The sequence below is a fragment of the Nycticebus coucang genome, chromosome 23, assembly GCF_027406575.1.
Source record: "Nycticebus coucang isolate mNycCou1 chromosome 23, mNycCou1.pri, whole genome shotgun sequence".
NCBI lineage: Eukaryota > Metazoa > Chordata > Mammalia > Primates > Lorisidae > Nycticebus > Nycticebus coucang.
The window spans coordinates 25,374,716-25,389,146 of record NC_069802.1 but is presented as its reverse complement, the minus strand read 5'-3'; the positions used below and the strand labels follow the sequence as shown (position 1 = coordinate 25,389,146).

Sequence of the window (14,431 nt, the reverse complement as noted above, 5' to 3'; positions counted from 1 at the left end):
CTCTTGATAACACATAAAGGTCCAGCCTGAACCTAAATGTGCCTGAGCAGTGTTGTATTGTGACTATAACCTCACTTTGATATCGTTCTATCTTATTAGCAAGCTACATTTCTAGGGTAACGCTCTACCAAGTATGAATATGAAAGTTTATTTTTTCTTTGGCTGGGTCCTGTAGCTCTGTGGTTAGAGCACCGGCCACATGCACTGGGTTGTTGGGTTTGAACCCAACCCAGGCCTGCTAAACAACAACAACAACAAAATAGCTGGGCATTGTGGTGGGCACCTATTGTCCCAGCTACTAGGGAGGCTGAGGCAAAAGAATTGCTTGAGCCCAAGAGTTTGAGGTTGCTGTCAGCTGTGATGCCACTGTACTCTACTGAGGGCAACATACTGAGACTCTGTCTCAAAAGAAAAAGAGAAAGTTTGTTTTTGGTAAGACAATGTTGCAAATTATGAGCATCTTTTCACCAAATACTTCAAGCATAAAAAATGAGAACCTTGGCTGCCCACGAGGGCTCACGTCTATAATCCTAGCACTCTGGGAGGCAGAGGCAGGAGGATCCCTTGAGCTGTGTGTCTACAAAAAATAGAAAAATTAGCCAGATGTCAAGGCGAGTGACTGAAATCCCAGCTACTCAGGAGACTGAGGCAGGAGGATGGCTTGAGCCCAGGAGTTTGAGGTTGCAGTGAGCTATGATGAGAGAGAGAGATGAAGGGAGGATCTTTATAAAAATATACAGAGACACCACAAATTGGTAGCTGCCCATAACTTTAAACAAACTGGACTCTTAAGAGTGGCTTCTCAACAGAATATCATTTTAATCGTAACCACTACCTGGTACAGGGGAAACTAGCAAGTGTTTTTTAAGCATTATTGTAATATTGTAATCTTGATCACTTAAGTAAACCAAACTATGAGTAAATGAATGATACAGGCCTAAAAATTATCATCTTTATATTATCAGTGGCCACTGGACTTGGGACTAGTCCAAGACCTTGTTCTAGATTTTGACCTAGACCTAGACTGTGATATTGACTGAGATTTGGATCTAGGTGTTTCTTTTTTCCTTACTTCCTTTTTCGTATCTTGAGCCAGACTTATAATGTGTTTTGGAACCCGTTTTAGAGTTGTCTCTAGTTTTGGTGTGGGATGTAGACCTAGACCAGGAATTAGCCTTTGTTTCTTTCTTGGGCTGGGACTTAGACCATGATCTTGAACTCAATTTAGATCTTGAAAAATTGATCTTGGTGTCTGGTTCTGTCATTGTTGGGATGGCTTCTGAAACTCCATGGTCTTCCAGTCTATTTTGGGGATGATAAGACATTCTTAAGTTATCATCAAAAGATCAGCTTCTTGGCTTGGTGCCCCTAGCACAGTGGTTACAGTGCTGGCCACATGCACTGAGGGTGGTGACTTCAAACCCAGCCTGGGCCAGCTAAACAACGACAACTGCAACAAAAAAATAGCTGGGCACCTGTAATCCCAGCTACTTGAGAGGCTGAGGAAAGAGAATCACTTGAGCCCAAGAATTTGAGGTTGCTGCGAGGTATAACAGTACGGCACGCTACTGAGGGCGACACAATGAGACTCTGTAAGATCAGCTTCTTAATCTCGGCTTTCATAGCCTTGGCTTGTAGAATGTCTATATTTACCATAATCATCACAGCATGAAAAAGTGTGCAACTCCTCCCTTCCTTGGCTTTCATCTGATTTGGTATATTCTGACCCCCTGTGCAAAAATGAATTTCAATTTGATGTCCACAAATCCATTTCTTTTCACTAAATTATGTAAAGCATCCTCAGATTCATTAACATCTTCAACTTGAACATGAGCAAACCCTCTTGGATGGTGAGCGTAGAAATGAACTGGAACATAAGTAGGACCCCAATGACCACATTCACCTTCAGATCTGTCATCGTTGGCCATGTTCCTGATGAGCAGAGATGTGTCGGGAAGGGGCGACACAGGTAGAGGATGTGACTGCGTATGAGTTCTTGGTGGGGAGCACTGACGGGGTTAGCAAACCATCCATGGTTCCAGTGGCGGGTCCTCGAACACACAATCCAAGTTCTTAAATTCTTCGTCACTCTGCTTCCTGCCTTTTCAAGTGAGTGAAAAAGTCACATATATAGGGTGGCGCCTGTGGCTCAACGGAGTAGGGTGCCGGCGACATATGCTTGGAGGTGGCGGGTTCAAACCCAGCCCCGGCCAAAAACTGCAAAATAAAAGAAGTCGCATATATATATTTCAAGTGAGTAAAAAATGTATTTCAAGGAAGTGAAAAATCTATCTTATGATTTTTTTTAAGTTAAGTGGAGAGTATAGTCATGCTATAGTTACATAGCAATGTGTCAACAGCAGACAGCATATAAGACAGAGGTCCCATAAAACTACACAGTGTTTTTTTTATTAATTTATTTATTTTCATTGTTAAATCATAGCTGTGTACATTAGTGCAATCAAGGGGTACAATATGCTGGTTTCATACACAATCTGAAATATTCTCATCAAACTGTTCAAGGTAGCCTTCATGGCATTTTCTTAGTTACTGTATGTAGACATTTGTATTCTGCCTTTAGTAAGTTTCGCCTGTACCCATTCTAAGATGCACCGTAGGTGTGGCCCCACCCATTACCCTCCCTCCACCATAACCTCCCCCCTCCCTTCCCCTTCCTTGGCCCTTTCCCCATAGTCTTGTGCCATAGTTGGGTTAGAGCCTTCATGTGAAAGCTAGAATTTAGCTTCATAGTAGGGCTGAGTACATTGGATACTTTTTCTTCCATTCCTGAGATACTTTGCTAAGAAGAATATGTTCCAGCTCCATCCATGTAAACATGAAAGAGGTAAAGTCTCCATCTTTCTTTAAGGCTGCATAATATTCCATGGTGTACATATACCACAATTTGCTAGACCATTTGTGGGTCGATGGGCACTTGGGCTTCTTCCATGACTTAGCAATTATGAATTGGGCTGCAATAAACATTCTGGTACAGATGTCTTTGTTATATTATGATTTTACTACACAGTATTTTTATTTGAACCTTTTCTGTTTAGATAGGGTCAGATATACAACCACTTGTCATTGGGCGACAACTGCCTACAGCATTCAGTATAACCACATGCTGGGCGGGTTTGTAGTCTGGACGATTGCCTGATGTTGCGTTTCTCAGAACATCACCTCGTCATTAGGTGTCACGCGACCCTCTGTGTGTGTGTGATTACCTATATATACATATGTTCTTCTCCAGGCAAGGTGGACAGTGAGATCTCTGCTCATTCCAAGCACTTCGGCAGGTCACTTTCTTCTTTGGGTCTTAGAATTTCCATCCACAGGATGACTCGACCCCACGCTTACTGTGGGACATATTCTGAGTGCTCTTGCCACTTCATTTCTTCTGAGAAGTCCCCTTGCTTTCCTCTGAGACAGTCGTAGGCAACAGCATCAAGACACATCTGTGGAGGGTGCAGGGGCCCAGAGGATGGTTACGCTGAGTACAGAGAAGACAGACCAGGCTTCCAAGAGGGAAGTTAATGAGTGCTGGATTTGGACATACAAGCAAGTCTATTCTCAGCTTGTGTGACCTCAAACAGTGTGACCTTGTACCTGTATAGACCTTGGGCAAATCATTTACCTTTTACCTCAGTTTTTTGAATGTGTCAGGAGGGCACAGTGTTTACATCCCTAGATGGTGAGGACCCATGAGATTGTATATGTAGAAACATTTCAGGACTACAAAACACTATATAAATCGAATCTGTTCTTATCATATAGATGTTATTTTCCATAAGGCAGAAAAATTGGCTGGGTCTGCTCTAAGTGTGGAGAGCCACAAAGGGACATTCAAATCCCTCATGACTCTGATTTGATCGCAGCAGAAGGAACTGTACTCATGCTGCAGACTTGCAGACCGCTTTGCTCTTGTTTGAACTAACCCCAGGGCCTTTGCACAGCTGCCTGCACACTCTTCCCATGGAAATTAGCGTGGCTTGTCCTCTCATTTCATTCATGTTCTGCTCAAAGATCTTCTTATACATCTTTGAGTATACTATTTAAAAAGTACCCCTGTCCCCCTTTAGCACAGCATCCCAGCTCTGGTTTTATCTTTCTTCATAACATGTACCCCACCTAATGTATTATAAACAATCATCACTCCTCTGGTGCTCCTCACCAGAATGTGAGCTTCACAAAGACAGGGGCTGTATTTGGGCCTTTGCTTGTTCCTGGTGCCCAGCATGGTGTTATCTCAGTAAATATTTGTTGAATGAATACTTGAAGAGGCAAAGGAACTGATTCGGCTTTTCAAAGGCATCGTAGCAAACAGGCAGGGCCAGTTTCTCAGACGCCATCGAAGGGTTGCTTGGGTGCTCATCCCTCATTTCTGCCTCTCAGCCTGGCTTCTGAAACAAGATGGCAATAACGCCTTTGGAGAACCACAGCTTTTTCTCAAAAGGGGTTGACCATGAGCTTGGTTTTGGATGCCCCTGAGACATCTCTGCTCTCGGACAGTTCACAGGCCATTCTGGGTGACTGCTCACAAGGCAACTGCCCACTTAGTGGTTAGTGCTCCTCCCCTAAACTACCCCTCCCTCGGGCAGCACCTGTGACTTAGTGGGTAGGGCACCGGCCCCATATACCAACGGTGGTGTTTTCGAATCCACCCCCAGCCAAACTGCAACAAAAAATAGCCGGGAGTTGTGGTGGGCACCTGTAGTCCCAGCTACTCCAGAGGCTGAGGCAAGAGAATTGCCTAAGCTCAGGAATTGGAGGTTGCTGTGAGCTGTGATGTCACGGCACTGTACTGAGGGTGATAAAAAAAAAAAAGAAGGCAAGTAACAATATGTAGATTGGTGACTCAATGCAAGGTTTATTCGCACACGTACGTCAGGTTTACCCCGGTACACAGAAAGAACACAAACTCAGGAGCCACGCTGGCCTAGATGATGATGCCCACCCTACCTCTCCCAACTGTGGGACCTTGAGCAAATAACCTGACTTCCCTGAACCCATTTCCTCAATTGCAAAATACAGACCTGAATTTTTGCTTATCAGAGTATTTGTGAAGATTTCATGAAATATCCCTTCCCTTCCCTCCCAATGCCCATTGCTGTCTAGGAATCATGATGGGATGGCAGTCTGTTCTGACTGAGTTGGGAAATGGACACAAAGTCAGCACCTTCTTGGCTAATCTGAAAGACTTCTTGCAATGAGAGGGATTAGAGTTTTGATTTAAACAAAAAAAAAAAGCAGGGGCGGCTCCCATAGCTTAGTGGGTAAGGCGCCAGCCACATACACCAGGGCTGGCGGGTTTGAACCCGGCCCAGGCCAGCTAAAAACAACAATGACAAAAAAAAAAAAAAAGATAAAGAAAGAAAGAAAAGGTGGTGCCTGTGGCTCAAAGGAGTAGGGCGCTAGCCCCATATGCCGCAGGTGGCGGGTTCAAACCCAGCCCGGGCCAAAAAAACTGCAATCAATCAATCAATAAAAATAGCCGGGCATTGTGGCAGGCGCCTGTGGTCACAGCTACTTGGGAGGCTGAGGCAAGAGAATAAGAGTTTGAGGTTTCTGTGAGCTGTGATTCCATGGCACTCTACCCAGGGCGACAGCTTGAGACTCTGTCTCAAAAGAAAAAAAAAAAAAAAAAAGAAAAAGAAAAAAAGCAGATGGGGTGGTGGGTCATTCCTCTAACCCCAGCATTCTGAGAGGCTGAGGCAGGAGGATCCCTTGAACTCAGGAGTGCTGGACCAACCTGAGCAAGAGAGAAACCCTGTCTCTATTAAAAACAGAAAAATTTTCTGGGCATCGTGGTGGGCATCTGTAGTTCCAGCTACTTGAGAGGCTGAGGCAGGAGGATCTCTTGAGCCCAGGAAGTTTGAGGTTGCTGTGACCTAGGCTGATGCCATGGCACTCTACCCAGGGTAATAAAATGAGATTCTGTCTTAAACAAACAAACAAAAAAAGCCAAGAAAAATTTTCTCTATCAAAACAGAAAAAAGAGGATGAAGATTTAGTCAAGGAAAGTGATTTGGTGACCTCTGTATTTGTGAAGATACTCATCTTGTGACCCATGTCACAGAGTCCTAGAAACTGGAGGTCTGAGGGGTACAGGGTGCTCTGGAGCTTATTCCAAAGCCCGCCTACAGACACCATCTCCCAAAGGGGCATCCTAGTTCTACTTAAAGACTTTAAGGGTGGCCCATTCATTGTCACATGGGGCTGGCACTTTTTGTTTTTGATCAGTTTATCTCTTTCTAAGGTTTGTCTCCGAGTCTTCCTGCAGCTAACTTTCACTAGCCTCTAGCAAAACACATTTTCCTATCTCTTCCCTCTGTGATTGGGCTGGGATTGGATTCTAATGGTTATCTACTGAGCAGAGTACTTTACAGTCTCTGATAATAGCCCCTTGTTCAGGCAAATCAATACCGGCAACAGTTTAAGTTAAAAAGAAAAAACTCACAAGGCCCCTGTCTGGTTTAGCAACATGGCATCTGTAATTCCCCCACAGTCTACAGAGCAGAACAGAGAGGTGGTGGTGGATGCTGGTACTGATAACAGTGGCAATATATTGCCCAGTTAAGATACACTTCTTGGTATTACCTATCAAGTCCAGGTCACTTCATCAGTATTGCTCAGCATGTTATCAGGCTGTGAGAGGCACTAAATCTAACTGCAGCCTGCAAGTTGGTTTTCTCTTTCAGCTCCTGTTATCATTGTTTAGAATCACATTCAAGGTCGGGCACAGTGTCTTGTGCCTGTAATCCTAGCATTTTGGGAGGTTAAGGCAGGAGGATCATCTGAGGTCAGGTGTTTGAGACCAGCCTGAGCAAGAGCAAGACCCCACCTCTACAAAAAAAAGCAAAATCAGAAAAATTAGCTGGTGCGTGCCTGTAATCCCAGCTACTCAACAGGCTGAGGCAGGGGGATCTCTTGAGCCCAGGAATTTGAGGTTGTAGTGAGCTATTGTGATGTCACTGCACACCAGCCTGGGTGATGGAGCAAGACTTTGTCTCAAAAAAAAAAAAAAAAGATTGATACTTTTAACAAAGCCATGGATGGAGTAGATGAGGGGAGGCAGCTTAAATGTGTGCTAGAACATGTGGCTGGGGTAAGGACAGGGAGAGTGAGGTAGCTGGGACCCAAGGTCTAAGGAGGCTGTCACTGTTAGGACCCTGTACCCCTAGTCTGTGTGTGTCTTCATGGCCTCTGCTACCTCTGGCATTTTGTGACTTAGTGTTGGTATTTTGTGACTTACTGTACACAAATGAGGCACCGGTATGGGGTCTTCAGAGCCACAACCCTGGAAAGCTTGACCATCAAATGTTTCTGTTGCTCACACTTGAGCAGCTGTTCCTGAGACTCTTCCTCAGAGCCTACAGTGCATTTTTATTTCATATATTTTGGGTATAGCAAATACTCTTTTTTTTTTTTGAGACAAGAGTTTCACTCTGTGCCCTGGTTAGAATGCAATAGTGTCAGCCTAGCTCACTACACCCTCCAACTTCCTGGGCTCCAAAGATCCTCCTGCCTCAGCCTGCAGAGTAGCTTGGACTACAGGCACCCAATAATTTTTGTATTTTTAGTAGACACAGAGTCTCAGGTTGGTCTGGAACGTCTGAGCTAAAGTGATCCTCTGTGTTGGCTTCCCAGAGTGCTAAGATTACAGGTATGAACCACTGTGCCCAGTCTTCAAAAGTAGATTTTAACTTATGTCCTATACCTTGACCTTGAAGTCAATTTTTAAAATATCATTTTAAAGGATATGGTCATAGTTTATTTTTCCATTCCATTCCACTTCCTTTTCCTTCTTTATTTTTTTTATTTTCTCCCTTTTAAAAAATTTCAGAATATTACGGGGCACAAATGTTTTGGTTACATGAATTGCTTTTGTACAGTTCTAGTCAGAGTTATGAGTGTGCCCCTCAGCTGGATATTGAAATAGTCTTCATAGAGGAATTGCAGAATGTATTTGAGTTACAGCAACACTTTGCAAATTGGAACATGTTCTTTGATGGTAACCACTCTGAAGCCATTACTTATTCTATTATGAAAGTTTTGGAGTGTTTATTCTACAATTCACCTTGATTACTTTCTAGTTCAACTTTTTATTATTGAGTTATAGTAAATAGAAACCATGAAACTTATCTCTAACCCTTTTTCTTAAAGGTTGGAAGCCAGAAGAAATTACATAAGAAGAATATATTATACAACATGCAGTTATATTTGCTTTATAATTCCAAGAGTTGACTGAAGAGAAACTGAAGGAAACCAAGACATCTTGAATCCTCTCTTAACCTCCCAAACATCTCGATTTCTCTTCAGTTGCAACTCAAATATTTAGCGTTGGGGAAATCCACAGTAAAGAGTTCTTGGCGAATCATCTTACTCAAAGCACTGGCTCAAATACTCTGGAGGATCTCAGGAACCACAGAGAAAGGGGTCCTTCCAATATTTCCACTGCTGATTCAAAAAGTCTTAGCTGTGGTCCCACCAGTTATCCTCCCTCCATCTGAGCTCCCCACTCCTTCATCCTAGTCACACGATGTTCCATAAATGCATTAATGTATACAGTTACAATTTAATTTATTTTAAAAAAGTCTTAGTTGGAAAGAAATGAAGGATGAAGGCCTTGCATTCCAACCAGTGACCCCGTTAAGACAGTTCTAAGAATTCAGACTTGTTGACTTCTAGTTGTGGTCATGTACTTGGGCCAACTGTTGAAAAACAGGACTCCTGAGTTCCATTCCTCAAGCCTGCCCTGATGTTATACTAGGTTTTAATCTCTCCAGATTTCCTTTTACCCATTTACAAGTCTTTATCCCTCCAACTGTGTAGCTTTCATCCTGGTGAGAAACCAGAAGCTTTGGGTGTCAACCACTAAAATCCAGTCTCAGTTTTCTCAGGACCAGTCCTGTTGGCCTCCTCCTGGTGACATGGCCTCCAGGTAGATATGGCCTCCAGTGGTGCTTCCCAGCCACTTAGGTTTCCAGTAAACCATTCTGTAGCAGCTTTCAAAGAACTGTAAGCTTCTAAACTCTTACTGGTCTATAAATTGGAGCCTGGAGCACACATTTCCACTCCCTGGAAAATAATTGTTGATAGCAGAGTTATTACTAATTGTTTTATGGTTTTGCAACTCTGCCTGCTGGCTTAGAATTGGTTCTCAGCCAAGATCAAAGAACTATGTGTCTTCAGGGTATTCTTAGACAAAGAATTATCCTTGAATGGAGGGAGCCATAGAGGAGAGGTCCAAAGATTTGTGCCTGATGGCTTGAGGCCTATGGCTCAAGCAGCTAAGGCACCAGCCACATTCACCTGAGCTGGCAGGTTCGAATCCAGCCTGGGCCTGCCAAACAACAATGACAGCTGCAACCAAAAAATATCCAGGCGTTGTGGTGGGTGCCTGTAGTCCCAGCTACTTGGGAGATGGAGGGAGGAGAATAGCTTGGGCCCAGGAGTTGGCGGTTGCTGTGAGCTGTGATGCCATGGCACTCTACCCAGGGTGACAACTTGAGGCTCTGTTCCCCCAAAGAAAAGATTTGTGCCTGAAAGAGAGAGAGGAAGGGAGCAAACACCCTTTGAACACCTACTGTGTCTAGTGAAGGTCTACATTATTCTATTTAATCCACAGCTCTAAAAGGTTAGGGTTGTCAGCTCCTTTTCAGCAGATAACTTTAACCCTGAGTCACAAGAAAGAAAGTGGAAATAGGGAACTTCTGCTGAGGTAGGAAGTGTCTTGGGAGCTATATGCCTTGAGAGAGGACACGAAGGAAGAAGATGGAAGGTGAAATAAGGTAAGGCCCCTGAAGACTCTTGTTCAGTCAGTCATTACTTCATTCAACAAACACTAGCAATTCACAAGATCAACAAACTGTGGAAGCAGCAGTCCAGAGCTGATTACTGTGCAGGTCCTCAGAGCCCACTTACCAGGGTGGTATCAGGAGGCCTCGCAGTGCTGAGAGACAGGATACCCGGAGGGACCTGGGGAAATGCAGGTCCTGACCTCTCACCCTTGACCTCTAGCAGCAGAGTGGCAGAATCCACATCTCAGCTTCCTCCCTTCCTAGCTGGGTGACTTTGGATACGTTCCTTGACCTCTCTGACTGGATATTATTTTCCTCCTCTCCCAAAGGGGGCCAGTACTTGGTGGCATGGGTTGAATTCTGTGCCCTGTGGCCTCCAATGGCTTCTGGGCCACCTTCCCCTCACTCAGCTGCAGTAGGAACTTCAGATGTTTGTAATGCAGACTCAGCCTGCCTCTCTCTCACCACTGTGGCAGGAAAGAAGGTGGGAGTGCGCTGGCTATGCCCGAAGCAGTGTGGAGAAGAAGCTGAATTTTCTCTCCCACTCTCCACCAAAGCCCAGATCTGTGTCTCCCCATTCTGGGCTGGCAAGATGTGTGAAACCAACCCCCTGAGATACATCAGGAATGTGGTAGAGGGAAGACTGCTAGGGAAATGTGTCATTATCCCTCATCTGGGGGTCCCTGGCCCCTGGTGTGCTTTCTCCAGTGTGGGCAGCAGGTGTAGCCCTGAGTCAGTGGGCGGCAGCCTCTGCTCTCCGCTGCCAGTGCTGGACGCCTGGGGCCTTGCAAGTGGGCTGCTCTGGGCTTGCTTAGATTCCTGACCAAAGATTCCTAGGGCTCGGGATGGAAATTTAGATCCACTCTGAGGAGGACCCAGACTGGATTAGGGCTCCATTTAGGATTAAGAAGTCTCTGAGTCAGGCGGCACCTGTGGCTCAAGGAGTAGGGCGCCGGTCCCATATGCCGGAGTTGGCGGGTTCAAACCCAGCCCTGGCCAAAAGTCACAAAAAAAAAAAAAGAAGTCTCTGAGTCAGAGGGAACTTGGGAATGTGTTTCATGAAGTCTCCCCCTGGGGCACCCCTGGGCCCTGAGTGGTGTGTCTCCTTCCCCTGATTACTCAGGCCCTGTGCTCGGCCTGGCCTTGGCTTGCTCATGTGGCTTCCTCTGGCTCCGGCGCCTCCTCACTCCCCACCTCTTCAGCTTCAGCTACGGTGCCACTTTCTCCAGGAAGCCCCCCATGACTTCCTTACCACAGGAATTTGTTGCCCGCTCCCTGGTTCCCTCCACTTACAATTTCCTCTTAGCCCACAGCCCATCATAATGTACCTGCTCGTATGATTGTCTGTTTTTCCTTCCAGAATGTGACCCTGGGCAGCAGAGGTCAGGGGTCTGTCTGATTTGTTCCTGTGGCCCCAGGCACGCAGTAAATGCCGGATGAACCAACAAAGTGGGGCAGGGTGGGCCTCTCACAGTAGAGACGGTGGCCTGGAATAGCGTGGATCTTTGGGGGGAAGAAAAACAAGGAGAAAGCACCCCTGGCTTTTCAGGGCACCCATCTTACAGTGATGCTCCCTCTGCCCCCTCCGGTGGTGTCTGTTTCTTAGCAGGGAGAACTTTGAGTGACAGGCTGGGAGACTAGTTTGCTATTGGGGTTCCCAAGCCTCGGCCAGTGCGAGTCAGCTTTGTCAGGATTGGAATGGGGCGGAGTTGGTGACAAGGAACAAGGACTCCCCTAGTGCTCCCCTGGTCTCGGGGCTATGTGGGTAGTGATAATGGGTCAGAATCTCATGGAAAGCTAAGAGCTGCGTGCAAGAGGGCGCAGACTCCCAGAAAGCAGAGAGGCGGGGCGTCTGTAACTGGGATAGCGCCAGATACCTCCTGCATCCGGAAATTCACACACCATTGATGTTATGAGGTTCTCTGCTCATCTGCCATCTTCTTGTGTCTGATGGGACGAGGGGAGTTCTTTCCCAAGAGAGCCATGGAGTTGGTCCAGCTCACTGCGTGAAGCCAGACATAGTGAGAAACCTCAGGTCAGCCAACAGGGTGACTGTTCTGAGAACAGGGTCCCTTCTTGGTCCAGTTAGTTGTGGTTAGCAGGGGACATGAGGAAGCGAATAGGGCCGTAAGCCACAAAACACAATTCCCCAAACAAACAGGAGCTGGGGTGGGTGAGCCCAGGACACCTGCCTGGTGTGGTCTGGGGGACCTCTCCTCCTCCTGTCCCCAGTCCAGGGCTCCTCTCAGAGGCTAACCCTGACACGCCCCTCGGCCTTATATATAAATAGCAGAATGTAGTATGGATCGCCCTGCTACAGACTGGGGGTCAAGATGAAAAAGAAATGATTCGAAATCTCACATGAGGGCTTTGGAGATCAATGAGTTAATTTATATGAAACAGCTGGGGCTTTGGGGCTCCCTGGGAGACAAAATGTGGCATAAATTTGGGCTTTTTCACTGGATGGACCCTCAGCCAGTAACTCACCTCAGTTAATGAAAAATTCACTTGACTGTGTAGACAGGAGAACTGTGCAGGCTGCTGAGTTTGGAATGAAATATTTTGACCCAGTGTGGACTTGATCTGACTCATGTAGACACCTGCTTTTTCTGTCACAGGGAGGACAGGCTTCTGTCCCTTCTCCATTTCCGATTCCTGAGGCCCTCTGCGGAAAGTCTGGCAAGGCTCCTTTTAATCCCTGCACGTTCATCCTGGGTGACTCTGTTCCCTTCTTTCCAGGCCATTTGAGTCTTTGGCCCACTGCTGGGTCAGTGCTGTCTCCCCTTGTGGTCAGGTTTGGTCTGCCCCTCACACCTTCCCACTTAGGAGGTCCCTGGAAACCTGTCTGTCCCCCAGGGATACCTCCTGGGAAGGCACATGACCCTTCTAGCCTTCCAACTGCCGGGGCCACCCACAGACTACCCTGTACAAACAGGATGTCACGGTCAAACTTCACCCCGGCAGTTTGAGCTTAATCCTCCAGCCTGCAAACTCTGGTTGGCTTTTAATCCGACTGCAAAGTGTTTGACTTCTTTGGAGAGTCACAGAGGTCACAAGGATCACATGACAAAGCAGGATGTCAGCAAGAGATGAAGCCACCATCGTCACCTGACTCAGATAGTCTATTTTTTTCTAAGACCCCCAGTGGCACGATCACAGCTCACTGCAGCCTTGAACATGGTGGTTCCTATTCTTAGTTTCCCAGGCAGTGTGGATGATCCAGAGCTGGTCATTTTTTACCCAGTTCTTGGAGTTTTCCAGACTTTCCTCCTCTCCATCTCTCTTTTCCTTATGACCATTTCGCTGGTGTAAGGAAATGTTTCTGTGATTGAGTGTTCTTCACACCCATCCCCATGCAGACTGGGGTCAAGTCCTGGCTGTGCCACATACCCGCTCTGAGACTTTGAGCAAGGTGCCTCCCAACACCAGGACCCAAAGAGGGAGACAGAAGTCACAGCACCTGCTCCAGAGGGAGTGAGGGTTCAGTGAGGCCATCACCCATCACGCAGCCCAGCCCTGGTGTCCATGTCATTGCTATTGATGTGATTGCCATTATTGTTGATGAAATTATTGAAATTTCCGTTGGGAGATTAGCAGGCAGAGGGGAGGACGGCCTCCCACGGAGACCTCCCATGAGCCTGGGTTTGAGCATTTTAATAGAATCAAAGTTGCTCTGGTTGGGAAAACACCCAGACCCAGGCGAGAGCAGCTTATGTTTCACTCATTTTATAAGGTACTTAACGTAGCATCCAGTTCATATCCATGTATCTTCTTTTCCTTCTTTCTACCTGGAGACCCACAATTGTCTTTTGATTAATAACTTCATTGAGAAGTATGTTATTTTATTGTGGCTTTTTTTTTTGAGACAGAGTCTTTTTCTGTTGCCCTGGGTAGTGTGCCGTGGCATCATCATAGCTCTCACAGCAACTTCAATCTCTTGGGCTCAGGCAATTCTCTTGCCTCAGACTCCTGAGTAGCTGGGACTACAGGTACCCTCCATGAGACCTGGCTAGTTTTTCTATTTTTGGTAGAGATGAGGTCCTGCTCTTGCTCAGACTGGTCTCCAATTCCTGAGCTCAAGAAATACGCTGTCTCAGCCTCCCAGAGTGCTAGGATTACAGGTATAAGCCACTACATCCGGCGTATTTTATTTTTTTGAGGCAGGGTCTCACTTCATTTCCCAGGCTAGAGTGCATTGGCATCACTGTAGCTCACTGCAGATCTAAGCTGTCTTGTACCACTGTACCATGAATTTTGAGCTATCCCGAGAGACAGGGATTCATGGCCCATAGATATGTAATGGGCCACTTCCCCATGCTAAGCATTTTACATTCATGGTTATATTTGTCTTCACCATAAACCCAAGCAGCGCTGTGATTGTCCCCATGTTACAAGTGGGGACATGAAGGCTTGGGGAGATCAGGAAGGAGGTTCTGAAGCAGATGATTCACAGCTCACCTTCGGAGAAACACTAACCTAGAGTGGATGGGCACAGCTTTTAAAGAAACTTTGATACAAAAAAAAAAAAAAAAAGAAACTTTGAACTTGTCAGGCACGGTGGCTCAAGCCTGTAATCCTAGCACTGAGGCTGAGGCAGTGGATTGCCTGAGCTCAGGAGTTCAACACCAGCC

At 46.2% G+C, this 14,431-nt stretch overlaps 1 pseudogene; it reads right to left on the bottom strand.

Moving 5' to 3' along the window:
- Positions 1-961: 961 nt before the first annotated feature.
- LOC128575882 (serine/arginine-rich splicing factor 10-like) lies at positions 962-4,349 on the bottom strand (annotated as a pseudogene).
- Between the last annotated feature and the right edge of the window lie 10,082 nt (positions 4,350-14,431).